The sequence below is a fragment of the Zeugodacus cucurbitae genome, chromosome 6, assembly GCF_028554725.1.
Source record: "Zeugodacus cucurbitae isolate PBARC_wt_2022May chromosome 6, idZeuCucr1.2, whole genome shotgun sequence".
NCBI classification, from domain to species: domain Eukaryota; kingdom Metazoa; phylum Arthropoda; class Insecta; order Diptera; family Tephritidae; genus Zeugodacus; species Zeugodacus cucurbitae.
The window spans coordinates 28,963,547-28,978,436 of NC_071671.1; positions in this window are offsets into that span (position 1 = coordinate 28,963,547).

Below are 14,890 nucleotides of genomic sequence, written 5' to 3' on the forward strand. Positions count from 1 at the left end.
TAGGCGAAATCGGTTTACAACCACGACTACTTTCCTTATAACTCAATTTTGAATTCTATCTGATTCCTTTACTTTATAATGTATACATAAGAAACCAATGAAGATAACGTTCGCAATAGCACTAAATTCATTATTTTAAATGTAAAATATTGTTAAATTAGCAGCTACATACGATTGAATGTACGAATATATGTAACAATCATAATATTAGTAGTGAACTTTGATTTATATTGTATAGCAACACAAAAAAAAACAATACTTAAAACTTTTGCGAAATTGTAAATTATAAAAATTTAATAATTAATCTTAAATTTTTATGTAAAATATGTAAATTTTGTTAATGTATAAATGATTGCAGCAAAAACGTTTGTAAAAATAAAAGTCTACTGAAATGCTAATATTTAAAAATTTATCTATAATTATTATTAAAAATGTAAAATACCATACTAATTTATAAATCTAAATACCTCATACAATTAAATAAATAAAGATAAAAATAAAACAATTTAAATTTTTAATGAAAAAGTAAGTGACCTATAGAATGAAACCATGGAGACCAATGAACCAAATTTAAGTAACGAAACGGTGACCCAACAAATGACCAATACCTGTGACTAAGGGGTGACCCTGAAAATGATAAATTGAAGAATCTCCACTGATAGATGGCTGATTAAATAAAAAACTATTATAGAGGGCTCTGCTAACCACAGAGTGACATAGGCCTTTCCAAAACAATGAAAAATTATGCAGGATTTGCACCAAAATCAATGAGAGAGAGCGAGCAAGATAATCGCACCGACATGCCGTAAAAGGGGAGAAATGGTAACTTTTTTCCTGCTGCTAGAACAAGAGAGACCAATAAAATAATACAAGCTTTTTTTACTGGTAACCAATACACCATAAGATAAGTAACTCTACTCGTCTTGCAGGGCAGCGTTCGTTATCAAACACTAGTTTTCGCATTTTGCCTAAAAATTGTATACGTTGTTTCAAAGCTGCCAAGATTGCTATCCAATTTCTGTCGTTAAGTTTATGGAACGTTGCGTATTTTGAAAACTTATCTATTGTTGTGAGATACACGATGTTCCTGTACGGAAACCAAATATCTATGTGAACTATGTCGATGAAATACTTTGGGGATTCTGTTATTTGATAAGGATGTTTAATTGGATTTCCGTCGTCTTTTGCTATTTTGTTATCTTCTTGAATACTATGAACTGTCCCGTCTGTGGACCAAGTCTCTACATGTCCTCAGAGAATGTAAAATATAGAGAAGGTCCAATTGCGGACCAGCGTGTGAATTGTCAAAAACTAACAAAATCATATGAGTGAGTTTCTCCACAGCCGACTCGGAAGGAGAAATATGCTCAGAACATTTATATTAAAGCATTTACATATTAGGTCTACAACTTTGCTTCCGCCGTTTTTTTGTAAATTTCAGTTTTTTTTGTAAAAAACGGTTACAAATGTCGATGAGCCTTAGCCGCACTTTTCTTGGAATTAAAAAAGAAAAGCAAAATTTCATGCAAATGTCGAGAATTCGGCTCAAAAAGTGACATTTTCAGTTGAGAATAAGTTTGGGATGCAAACAGATCTCTACAAATATTTTGTTGGGATAATGTTGACACAAATGTCCAAGATCGATATAAAATGATTTAATCGACCAGTGCTTGACCCTAGAGACATTCCCGCAAACGTCGAGAATTCGGCTCAAAAAGTGACATTTTCAGTTGAGAATAAGTTTGGGACACAAACAGATCTCTACAAATATTTTGTTGGGATAATGTTGACACAAATGTCCAAGATCGATATAAAACGATTTAATCGACCAGTGCTTGACCCTAGAGACATTCCCGCAAACGTCGAGAATTCGGCTCAAAAAGTGACATTTTCAGTTGAGAATAAGTTTAGGATGCAAACAGATCTCTACAAATATTTTGTTGTTTTAATCGACCAGTGCTTGACCCTAGAGACATCTATCGGAAAACGGTAGAAGCAAAGTTGTAGACCTAATACATACATATATGCAATCATACATCCCTGCAAGACGAGTAGAGTTACTTATCTTATGGTGTATTGGTTACCAGTAAAAAAAGCTTGTATTATTTTACTGGTTCTCTTGTTCTAGCAGCAGGAAAAAAGTTACCATTTCTCCTCTTTTACGGCATGTCGGTGTAATTATCTTGCTCGCTCTCTCTCATTGATTATGGTGCAAATCCTGCATATGTCTTTCTGCTCTAAATTTTCATTGGTTTGGAAAGGCATATGCCAGTATGTAGTAGTTTTTTATTTAATCAGAGATTGTTCGATTTATCATTTTCAGGGTCACCGCTTAGTCACAGGTATTGGTCATTTGTTGGGTCACCGTTACTTAAATTTGGTTCATTGGCCTCCATGGTTTCATTCTATAGGTCACCTAATTTTTCATTTAAAAATTAAAAATTGAAATTGTTTTATTTTTAATAATTATTATAGAATAATTTTTAAATATTAGCATTTCAGTACAAAGTTAACTTTCATTTTTACAAACGTTTTTGCGACTATAATTTATACATTGGCAAAATATACATATTAATTTAGTATTAATTATTAAATTTTTATAATTTACAATTTCTCAAAAGTTTTAAGTATTGTTTTTTTGTGTTGTAATACAATACAAATTAAATTTCACTACTATTATGATTGTTACAAAACTCGAACATTTATTTGTATATAGATGCTAATTTAACAATATTTCACATTTAGATTAATAAATTTAGTGCTATTGCGAACGTTCAAAATAAATTAACAATCATAATATTGAAAATGATAAATTGTAAGTTTAGCATAGTCAAATCAGAAGCAGGATAAACAACTTCTGCGTTTTTTGTTTTTCGAGCTCTGTTATTATGTTAATATCCATTGTGTAGATCCAAGGGCAATATAGGAGACTCTGTGTTTAGCACTTCGAAAATAAGTAGTGAAACTGCTACTCCAAAAAGTGTAATTTGTTGTACATCATCCGATACCTGAAAAATATGTATAGTTGGTTAGAAATAATTAAAATATCTATATTCGTAGAACAAACCTTGTTATTTGCCGGTTGCGTTGTGCGATTTTTACTTTTGTTGTGAATTTACTATGTATTATTTGTTGTTGCTGCTACACTTGTTAAACCATGTGGCGATTATCCACCAATATTATAAGCATGGGATTATTAATTAATACTTTTTTAAATAATAAGAATATCAAAATTATTGTTTTAATTTTGTTTTGGAATTAAATTCGTTTCAATAATACCTGTTGCTGTAGCACATTTTGTGCTGTATTTCTAGGTGCATGATTTTTGTTACTTCCTAACACAAAGGACTACGAGTGCTGCTTCCATCATACGTCGAATTCTAATTCGAATTTGTATTGTACTGGTAGGATTCCCCGCACCTATACCAAGTATAGCTACCTTCCTATAAGGAAGTATATGGGTGGTATCCAGCTTAAGCTTTAGTTTTTCTTCCGACGTTTGCAAATATCTGAAAAGGATAATAAAAAGATAAATGTATATTCTAACAAAAGATTTTATGTTTAGTATATACATACAGTAGTTTTCCGAAATAACGAATATTCGTTTTAACGAAAACCGCTTATAACGAACAAGCAAATTTGTTACATTGAGTACGAACATCGGGGATTTGTAAGTACTCGATTTAACGAACAACACGAAGAGGACATATGTAGAAAGAGTTAAAAATCAAAAATATCGTGGTAAAAGTAGAATTACAAATATAATTCGAAACAAGTAAGGAAAGGCTAAGTTCGGGTGCAACCGAACATTTTATACTCTCGCAATTTATTGCTATATTTTTATTAAGAAAACACACTGATACCTGAGAGATTTACCGAAATTTGCGGTGAAAAGTTACCAATGGGCACTGAGTTCTTCATATTCGATATCCGGGGCATTGAAAAGCTATAGTCCGATTTCGACAATTTTTTCACAAGTGATGCCACAGATCATATACAGTATTTGTGTAAAGTTTTATTTCGCTATCTTCATTGGTTCCTTATGTATACATTATAAAGTGAAGGAATAAGATGGAATTCAAAATTGAGTTATATGGAAAGTTGTGTTGGTTGTGAACCGATTTCATCCATTTTCTACACGTGTCATCAGGGTGTCAAGAAAATATTATATACCGAATTTCATTCGAATCGGTCGAGTAGTTCCTGAGATATGGTTTTTGACCCATAAGTGGGCGATGCCACGCCCATTTTCCATTTTGTAAAAAAAAACTGAGTGCAGCTTCCTTCTGCTATTATTTCTGTGAAATTTAGTGTTTCTGATGTTTTTCGTTAGTGAGTTAACCCACTTTTAGTAATTTTCAACCAAGCATTTGTATGGGAGGTGGGCGTGGTTATTATCCGATTTCAACTATTTTCATGATGTGTGGTGGGGTACGTAAGAGAACCGACTGCAGAAAGTTTGGTTTAAATAGCTTTATTGGTTTGCGAGTTATATATAAATAACCGATTTGTGGGCGGGGCCACGCCCACTTCCCCAAAAAAAACTACACCCAAGTATGCCCCTTCCTAGTGAGATCCTTTATTCCAAATTTTACTTTTATAACTTTATTTATGGCTTAGTTATGACACTTTATGTGTTTTTGGTTTTCGCCATTTGGGCGTGGCAATGGTCCGATTTCGGCCATTTTTGATCACTTTGGTATATATGACTATATCTAACTCGTCTAGTTTTAGGTGTTACAAACAACCGTTATGTGAACAAAACTATTATACTCTCGTAGCAATTTTGTTGAAAAAACCACTGTATATAAGGTTTCATATTATCAACACACCCATCTGCCTAAAGTGGTCTAGCCCTTGTTCTGCTTCTCTTTTTAGGTTTGCATGTACGCACCAGATGTGCGTTGCCGCTCGCTTTGCCTTCCGAGACCATTTTCTGCAGTTATATTCCTTTAAAATACACTGCAGCATCCAGTCAACCATAGTACCGCTCTGTAAAGAGAAAACTTACTATAAATATAAAATAATATCAGTAACAAATTATTAATACGCACTAACATCCACTCACTTCAAATTTTCTTTTCATATGAATGGCGGCCATGGCGGAGATTTTGATCAGCTCATTGTAGTACGTGTATCTCTCTCTTAAGCGGTAAATACACTTGCAGACTTGTCTGTACTACATGTCATATATGGCATACCGTCGCATCGTGTAAAGCCAGGTCTGTACGCCAAATTTTAGGTCTGCATGCAAGTATGCACAAAATTGAAATGTTTCAATTTTTCTGCTCGTCGTTGCGACGGGTAGCAAAGTGTATTGTGTGATACGCAGACCCATCTTATTCTTGCTTCATTTTTGCAGTGGAAGGTTGTGTACGCATCATGGCGCGACACGATATTTCGAAAATTTATGAAGCGATTTTGTTAAAATTTTGCACACTTTGCAATAACATTATGTAGTCAATGAACGAAGGATTATATATATTTTTTTATTACAAATATTTTTTTGAGCCAAAATATGCCGAAAATTTTAGTTTTTTTTTGTTAAAAATCTGTAAAAAATTTAAATTTTAAAATAATTTTTTTCCTTCAATCATTAACTAGAATTATCCATTTACTGTCGAAATATTTTTGGTTTTTTGATTTTAATAATGAGTTATAATGTCCACGGCAAGAGCCTTTTTTGGACACATGATCGGAGGTGAAGTACCAACGGCTGAGTTTTCGAAAATTTTCTATAAAAATTTAAATAAAACAACCCTTAAAGGCTTATGAAACTCCTACAGGAGAGAATTCATTAACATCTCTACAAATATGTTCGCACCAAAAGCTTTGCATTCGTATTTTTGCTTTTCATTTTCAGCGCATCCCGAAATAACAAACAGCGCCACAATTGCATCATCCGATGCCATAACGTCCGCTCACTTCAAAGATTGCAACGAAATGATGTATGAACAACTTGTCGCATAAGTGTACAGTGAACTGACTTGCGACCCAGTATGCATACAAGTGTGCAAGTGTATTCACTGCATAAGTGTACAGTGAACTGACTTGCGACCCAGTATGCATACAAGTCTGCAAGTGTATTCACTGCTTTATACATATAAAAATTAGGGTTATGCATGTTGCCATTCTAACTACCGAGATTGCCATTTAACTACAAAAAGTTACTATTGTGTATGTGTTGGTAAAAGCTGAAAAACTTTGCATGTGTAGTGGTGTATGAGTTATATTATGTTCCCACAGACGCTAATCACCGAGGTTTAGGCTGTTGAGACGTTTAACTCACTAAACCGCTGGATTTAACAAGATTTCGCCATACAAAAATGACACTTCATAATCACTTTACCGAAGCGATTTGAAGCTGAACTACTCTAAATCACCCTATGCGACTCTGCTTTTGCGCCATCTGTTGGTCACATTTGTTTAATCGCAGCTGATTTTGACACTACAAACTGTCAAAGTGAAAAAAAAAGCACACAATTTGAAAAGAAGAGAAAATAACAGACAAATGTTCAAATCAAAAAACAAAAAAGTGCAAATAAATATAAATAAAATTATAAAATAAAACAAAATAATGGCACAATGCATGAAAAAGAAACATGTGGTTTGGAGTGAGGCTGCCGAGGCCGATTTAATTCAGCTGTGGCAAGAAAAAATGCCACAGCTTTGTTCTGCTAGGAAGAACAGCCACATATATGAAGAGATGTCCAGTGCCATGAAATAAAAATAAAATTACATAATTCTACAAAGGCTATCCAAGCCTTTGCCAACGCGTCTAAACCTTGCCTTTAAATGACCGAAAGCATTCTCCACCACTCTTCGACATTTCGAGAGAACATAGTTAAATTTTTTATTATCCAAAGGTTGGTTTACACAAAAAGGATAGGGTTTCATCAAATGTTCATCTAGCTTGAACGCAGAGTCGCGCAATAAAACTGCTGGAACATTAATTGACGAAATTTGTCTACTCATGTCTTTAAATAAACTAGATTGTGCCAACTGGCTTTTTAAAGATGAACTCTCAAATATTGAAGAGTCATTACAACGGCCTGGACTACCAACGTTGATGTATATAAAGCGGCATCTGTAACATTAAAGAAATACATTAGGTGTTAAAAGAGCTTCATGAAAAAACTTACCTTGCATCTACTAAAGCCAAAAGAACTGTGGAATACCAGCCTTTGTTATTGTAGTAGTCAACAGCATCTTCTGCTGCTGGGCGAACTTCTATATGACAACCATCTAAAACTTAAAAATATATAAAAAGTCCATCGGAAAAAATTTAACCTATTACCTATAGCTCCTAACACTTGATGGAAACCCAATGACTCAAAACCATTTATATACTCCCGCACTTGAAATTCGTTCATTGGGAATTTCTTCAAATACAATGGCCACAAACATCGCCAGACTTCATGGCAGAACTCAATTAGAATGGAGCAGACAGTGCTTTTACCAATTCCGAACATATTTCCAATTGTTCGGTATTCCGCAGAAGAGCCAAGAGTATATAAAGCAATAGGAATGCGTTTTTCTAATTGAATTGTTTTCCGGTAGTTAGTGGTTTTCTTCTCCAAGCCTTTCAACATAATGCAAAATTTATTGAATGATTTGCGCTTCATTCGGAAGTTGCTTTTAAAGAATGCATCTGAATTCACCTGGCAATCGACTTCCCAAAACATTTGGCCACGAGTCTGCATTATATACACATTATAATTAAACGAATTACATTATAATATATACACATGTATGTATGTACATTCATCCAATAGTCCTTGTTGAATTTGCTCCATGTAGACTACTCATTTTGAGTATTATGTGTGCATGCAACAAACGTTTCATTGCTAGGCGGTTCAAATCAAACAATTCCTCAATTATTTCCATTGAGTGGAGAATATTTATAAAAAAAGACAATTTTTATAACAAAGTACGACATTACAATATTTTCCTCTAATAAATATGAATGTCAAAAACAGCTGATTCGTAAATCTCCAACGGCAGTGAGAACAGGGTACTTTTGTTAAGCGTTTAAATGTAATCTAATCACTTCAATTTTTCTGTGGGAACATAATATTAGCTCCGTCTTGTAGGGATATGTGCTGATATGATAATTATTTATGAATGCATCCACAATTGACAACAATTCAAATTAGTTATGCGACTTCAGAGGCATATTTGTAGTAAAAACCAAACTAAGTTACAAACTTGTATGTAATGTTATATAATAATAAACTTTCATAAATATTTTTTTTTATTTCCTACAATACTAAAATTTACTTCATATTTCATAACTTGCTTATACATTTGTATATCCATATGCAAAAGCACTTACCCTGCCAGCCAAAGGTGGTGAAAAAACTGGTTCAACCGAAGCTTTTCAAACCCCCAAAAGTCGTAAAAAAAGTAGTGAGTTTGCCATAGGCCAGTATAGCTGCTTGTGCATTTTTATACTCTCGCAACAAAAGTTGCTAAGAGAGTATAATAGTTTTGTTCACATAACGGTTGTTTGTAAGTCTAAACGAGTTATTTATAGGGTTATATATATCAAAATGATTAGGATGACGAGACGAGTTGAAATCCGAATGTCTGTCTGTCCGGCCGTCTTTCCGTCTGTCCGTGCAACGGATAACTTGAGTAAAAATTGAGATATCTTAACGAAACTTGGAACACGTATTCTCTGGCACTCTGAGGAGGTTTCCTTCATCAGGAACTACTCGACCGATTCGAATGAAATTCGGTATATAATATTATCTTGACACCCTGATGACACGTGTAGAAAATGGACGAAATCGGTTCACAACCACGACAACTTCCCATATAATTCATTTTTGAATTTCATCTAATTCACTTTATAATATATACATAAGGAACCAATGAAGGTAGCGAAATAAAACTTTACACAAATACTGTATATGATCTGTGGCATCACTTGTGAAAAAATTGTCGAAATCAGACTGTAACTTTTCAATGCCCCGGATATCGAATATGAAGAACTCATTGCCCCTAGGTAACTTTTCACCGAAAATTTCGGTAAATCTCTCAGGGATCTTAATTTAATGCAGAGGAAATATTTTTCTTCTAATAGTATGTCTCTGCACCAGAAAAGGTTAAAATCGGGTCATAACTTCGCTTACATCATTCACATGTTCGTATACATGTGTTCCAGAGAACGTATAATATAGAGAAGGTTCAATAGCGGACAAGCGTGTGAATCAGGGGCGAACGCAGGGGGGGTTTTGGGGTGTTACATTAGTCACTAACAGCGTTGCCGTTTTGATACAATTGTATCTTTTTTGATACTTTTTTTTTAATTTTGTGATTTGATACTTTTTTTTTCACAAACGACCTTTTTTGATACTTTTCTGCTGATAGAATTTAATTTTTTGAAACTATGAAAATGTTAAACTAAAAACAAACCTATTGTATCTGGATAGTATTAAAAAGTTGTGGGAATGTAGGCCAATTAAAAAACCCAGAAAAATATGAACTGGACAGAGACATTTTTTTAATTTGCTTCAAAGTAATGAGTTTGCTTTATAACTCTGTGGCTGCTGAACTGTTTTTTTTTAGATTTAAGGGGAATTGTGAGTCGAAATTGGACTTCTGTTGAAAAGTAGTTCTGAACTGAAAAGTCACCAATAAGGTCTATTATTTTTTTTTAGAGTTTATTGTTAATCATAATACAGGAAAAATAAAAACTCATTTATTATGACTTTCAGTTTTCGTTCCATGAGCAAACTGTTGTGAAATAAATTTAAATTAAAACAAGTAGGGAAAGGCTAAGTTCGGGTGTAACCGAACATTTTATACTCTCGCAATTTATTGAAGAAATTTTATTAAGATAACGCACAAATTTACCCATAAATTCGGCATAAAGTTTAATAGAATAACGAAAATCGTCATATATAGATATGAGGGCTGAGGTAATTCCTGAACCGATTTCATTCAATTTCACCAGCAAGGGACACTATATCCAATACTATACGCTCACTTAATTTTGCTAAGATATATCACATATTAACCAATACATATATGCGTAATAAAGCCCAACGAATTTTTGAAAAACCCATAATAAGCTATATGGGAGCTAGGGGATGATATTTTTGAAAAACCTATAATTATGTATATGGGAGCTAGGAGATGTTGTGACCCGATTTTAATAATTTTTGGAACAGAGACACACTATTGGAAGAAAACAATTTCCTCTGAATTACATTAAATTAGCTGAGAGATTTACCCATATTTTCGGTTAAAATTTAACCTTGGGCGCTGAGTTCAACATGTTCGATATCTGGGGCCTTGACATGTTATAGTCCGTTTTCGACAATTTTTTCACAAGTGATGCCACTAATCATATACTGTATTTGTGTAAAGTTTTATTTCGCTATCATCATTGGTTCCTAATGTATATATTATAAAGTGAAGGATTCAGATGGAATTCAAAATTGAGTTATAAAGAAAGTAGTCGTGGTTGTGAACCGATTTCATCCATTTTCCACACATGTCATCAGGGTGTCAATAAAATATTATATACCGAATTTCATTGAAATCTGTCGAGCAGTTCCTGAGATATGGGTTTTGACCCATAAGTGGGCGATGCCACGCCCATTTTCCAATTTGTAAAAAGATCTGAGTGCAGCTTCCTTCTGCTATCATTTCTGTGAAATTTTGTGTTTCTGACGTTTCTCGTTAGTGAGTTAACCGTCTTTTAGTCATTTTTAACCTAACCTTTGTATGGGAGGTGGGCGTGGTTATTATCCGATTTCTTTCATTTTTGGACTGTATAAGGAAACGGCTAAAAGAAACGACTGCAGAAAGTTTCGTTTATATAGCTTTATTGGTTTGAAAGATATATACAAAAAACATATTTGGGGGCGGGGTCACGCCCACTTTTCCAAAAAAATTACATTCAAATGTGCCCCTCCCTAATGTGATCCTATGTTCCAAATTTTATTTTCATAACTTTATTTATGGCTTAGTTATAGCTCTTTATGTGTTTTTGGTTATCGCCATTTTGTGGGCGTGGCAGTGGTCCGATTTTGCCCAACCGATTTTCGAAAGCAACCCTCTCACGGTCCCAAGGAACGTGTGTTCCAAGTTTCATCAAGATATCTCAATTTTTACCCAAGTTATCCGTTGCACGGACGGACGGACGGACGGACGGACGGACAGACAGACATTCGGACTCGTCTCGTCACCCTGATCATTTTGATATATATAACCCTATATCTAACTCGTTTAGTTTTATGACTTACAAACAACCGTTAGGTGAACAAAACTATAATACTCTCTTTAGCAACTTTTGTTGCGAGAGTATAAAAACTGATTAGATACACAACTTTACTTATTATTTGTTTTTCAAATGAAAATTTTTAACACAACGGTTGTGCTTTTGATACTTTTTTTGCTTGGTAACATATACTTAATTTTTTAGCTCGCGACAACACTTGTCACTAATGATTAGAGAGTGAATGAGAATAGAACAAATGAATTATGTGCGTACGTGTGTTTTGCTCTTGTGCCGTTTTTGCATTTTCCTTATATTTTTGCATTCGAAGGCGAACCGGTAGAATATTACCGCAGATCAATTTATATACCGTTTTTAGATCATTTTTTGGACCAAATCAATGAACGATTTTTAAAACATCGAGAGCTGCTTTCCAAAATTGAAAACGTTTTGCCAAATAAATGCAGAAATCTTGACGTTATTGAGATGCAGGAGACTGTTCGTGTTTTAGAAAAGCAATGGTCCGCTGATGTAGAAGATCCCGATGATTTCGTTGCTGAATTTAGAATGTGGAAAATGTTAAAAATCTCTTCTTCAGATTATATTTTCTAACTAAAATTTTGAATATATTTTCAGGAACTGGTTAAATCAAACAAAGAGATACAAAACTTTTTTAGACGCGTTGAATTGTTGCGATGCAAAAATTTTCAAAACAGTGCATCGTTCCCTATATCTGTCACTTCAAGTGAACGCTCGTTTTCCTCACTTCGCAGGCTTAAAACATATTTAAGAAATAAAACTGGAGAAGCACGCCTGAACGGAATGGCTCTCTTGAATATCCATAGAGATATAGACGTGACGGAGGAATGGATTTTAAATGTTATGGCCCAAAATAAAAAAAGATTAGACTTCAATTTGTCAATAAAATAATGAAACATTGTCTTTTTACAAATTAGAAACACTTAAAATTTTATTCTTAAAATTGGGGACTGAAAGATCTCTATTTAAAAATTTAGTTATAAAATAAATCCTAATTCTAATAAAAAGACCAATTGCTACATTTGGGTCACAGTCTTCACAACACAAGAAGGGCCTAACATCTTTTAATTTAGAAAAAAGAATTTCTCCTACACCTATCTTGTGACAATTTCTGTCGAATTCCTCAACAAATTTAGTTTCTAAGTTATTAATAAATGCAACAAATTCATTAGGCGGTTTAACTAAGTTGCATTTATCGATTTGATTTTGGTGCAGGAGGATGAATTCATCAGAAAGAATTTCATCTCCTAAATAAGGCAAGGGCAGGAGGCATGTGTGCATTTTGAAAATTTTCAAATATAGATAGCCGCAGAAGTAACTAAATGCGTTTTCTTTTAAAAAATTTATTTCTAAACTACTATCTAAAGTGATGGATCTAACAATGGAGTGTTCGGGCCGTGGTAAGCCTTGAAAATCCTGCCAAGAAAGGTCGTTCAAAAGGGAATCATTGCACACATTAAGAAGAACATTGTTGCTGTGTTCTGAAATTACTGTAGCTTCGGGTTCTAAAGGCAGCTCACAGTTTCCTTTGGTTACGATATTTACGTAACGTAGGCCCCACGACTTTCTAAATAGGCTAGAGAACATGAAAGGTGCTACTCTAGTACCTCCTCTACTTCTAATCTGACCAAAAAAATGTTCTAAACTGTCCTGGCACAGTCGTCTTGTCTTTAGGTAGGGAAATCCTGAATGTGGCAGCAATCGCCACAAGCGTCTTAAACTATTTATGTTAATTATCCACCCCTTTATAAAATTAAAATTATTTGTTGTGTTGTTTCCTAACTCATCTACGACCCGGATTGTTTTTAAAACCTGTTCTGCCTCATCTAAAAACTGTTTTTGCTCTTCGGAACCTTCAAAAACTTTTTTAGTGGGTACAATAGCCTCAACAAAACTGCTATTAAAAATGTCAAATAACTTATTAAAAAAAGAAACGAATTCCGCGGTATTAATAAAGCTTACACTATTTGAGCTTAAGGCTCCGGAGCTGTAAAGGGATAACATACCAGCAGCGACCGTATTACTTAACACTTGAGACGCGAATTTAACCTTCATTTTTTGGAAGGTATTGGGGTAAATATGAGCATCGGTTAATTTATGCGCGCACCGATAACTCGACTTAGAGTCCATTTTGTAAAAATGGATTATATCGGACCAACTAATGCGACGATTTTTGAAGAAAACTTTATTTTTATTATTTTGTAAGCAGTTCCGGCTGCATTTTATCAAATGGGGGCTATCGTAAAAAAAACATATTTCCTTGCCATTAACATTAAAAAAATGCCGTGAGGCTGAAACACCTAACAAATTAGCAAAAATTTTGAAAATTAGTTCCCTGGTCGCAAAAAAAATGGCAAGGAACTAGTCCTATGTTTTGAAGTTGTGTAATGGCTTCAAGAATATATTTTTTGAGGACATCTCCTTTGCAAGAACCTCTTACAAAGAAATACGCTAATGGGTGCGACCAAGGTTCGCCACCTATACCTTGCACCATTATGGTCATTGCAGTTGTGGCTAATCTAGATGTACGATTTTCATCGCCATAATCTTCGAGACCTATCACTCTATCAAATTTCCTATCATACTGCAAATGACATTTCAGTGACATTTCATCACAAGAAACGGATACGAACTTTTGTTCAAAAGAAAATCCCCTACACCTAATTTCTAACGAGTTTATGCTGCTTTGGGTGCAACCTGGGAAACGAGGCCAATCTGTAACAAAATTATGCAAAGTGTTTTCTGAAGGAAAACTAAGCTGGTGCTTTAGGTATCGATAAGCAACTGGCGACAAGAAAAATACACCCAAAGCTATGGTTATAAAAAAATTATCATACCGCTGACTGTGATTTTTACGTTTACTATTAAAAAAACTACTCCTAATACAAGCTCCTAACTGAGGAGGAACATTGCTACAAAATAACTCAAGAGGGTCTGACTGTTCCCTAAATGAACTATTTCTTATTATTTCCCTACATCTTTCTAATTCAGCGGCCATTTGGACCAACTGAGCCTTTAAACTCCTATTCTCCTGTTCTTTTTCATTTAATTTTATTTGTAAAATCCTATTCTCTTCCCTCAATTTCTTCTTTCTATCTGTCCCTGCTGTCAGACCCCGACCTGTTTGCGCGGCCTTTTCAAAACTATTTAAATGTTCCTCCTCAAGGAATGGAAGAGGCTCTAGAACTATATCGCGATTTCCCGTTTCAAAAAGTGGAAGAAGCTGCTTCGATGCACCGGTTGCATTTGAGACAGCTTCTTCAATAGGAGCGAAATCTTCCGTACCCAACTCTATGGGTTTTTCTAATAGAGAATTAGAGGCATTAAATGTAGGCTCTACTAAATTTACGTCGGGAACGGCCCTCGGACGCAATTTTCGTTCGTGGCGCATTTTTTCGGAAAAATGACGTTCACACGCGAAAATGTGTTTAGGCGTTTTTTCGCCAACTTCTTCAAAAACACCTAAACGCTTGAGCCAACATTTACGCCTATTAAAAGGAAAAATATAATTATCGTAAGAAATAATATTTATAATAATAATAATAATGCAAAAAGAGTCAAAACACATAATTTTCCTTACACAAAAATTGTTTGTAGATATTTTCTATAATTTAAAAAATT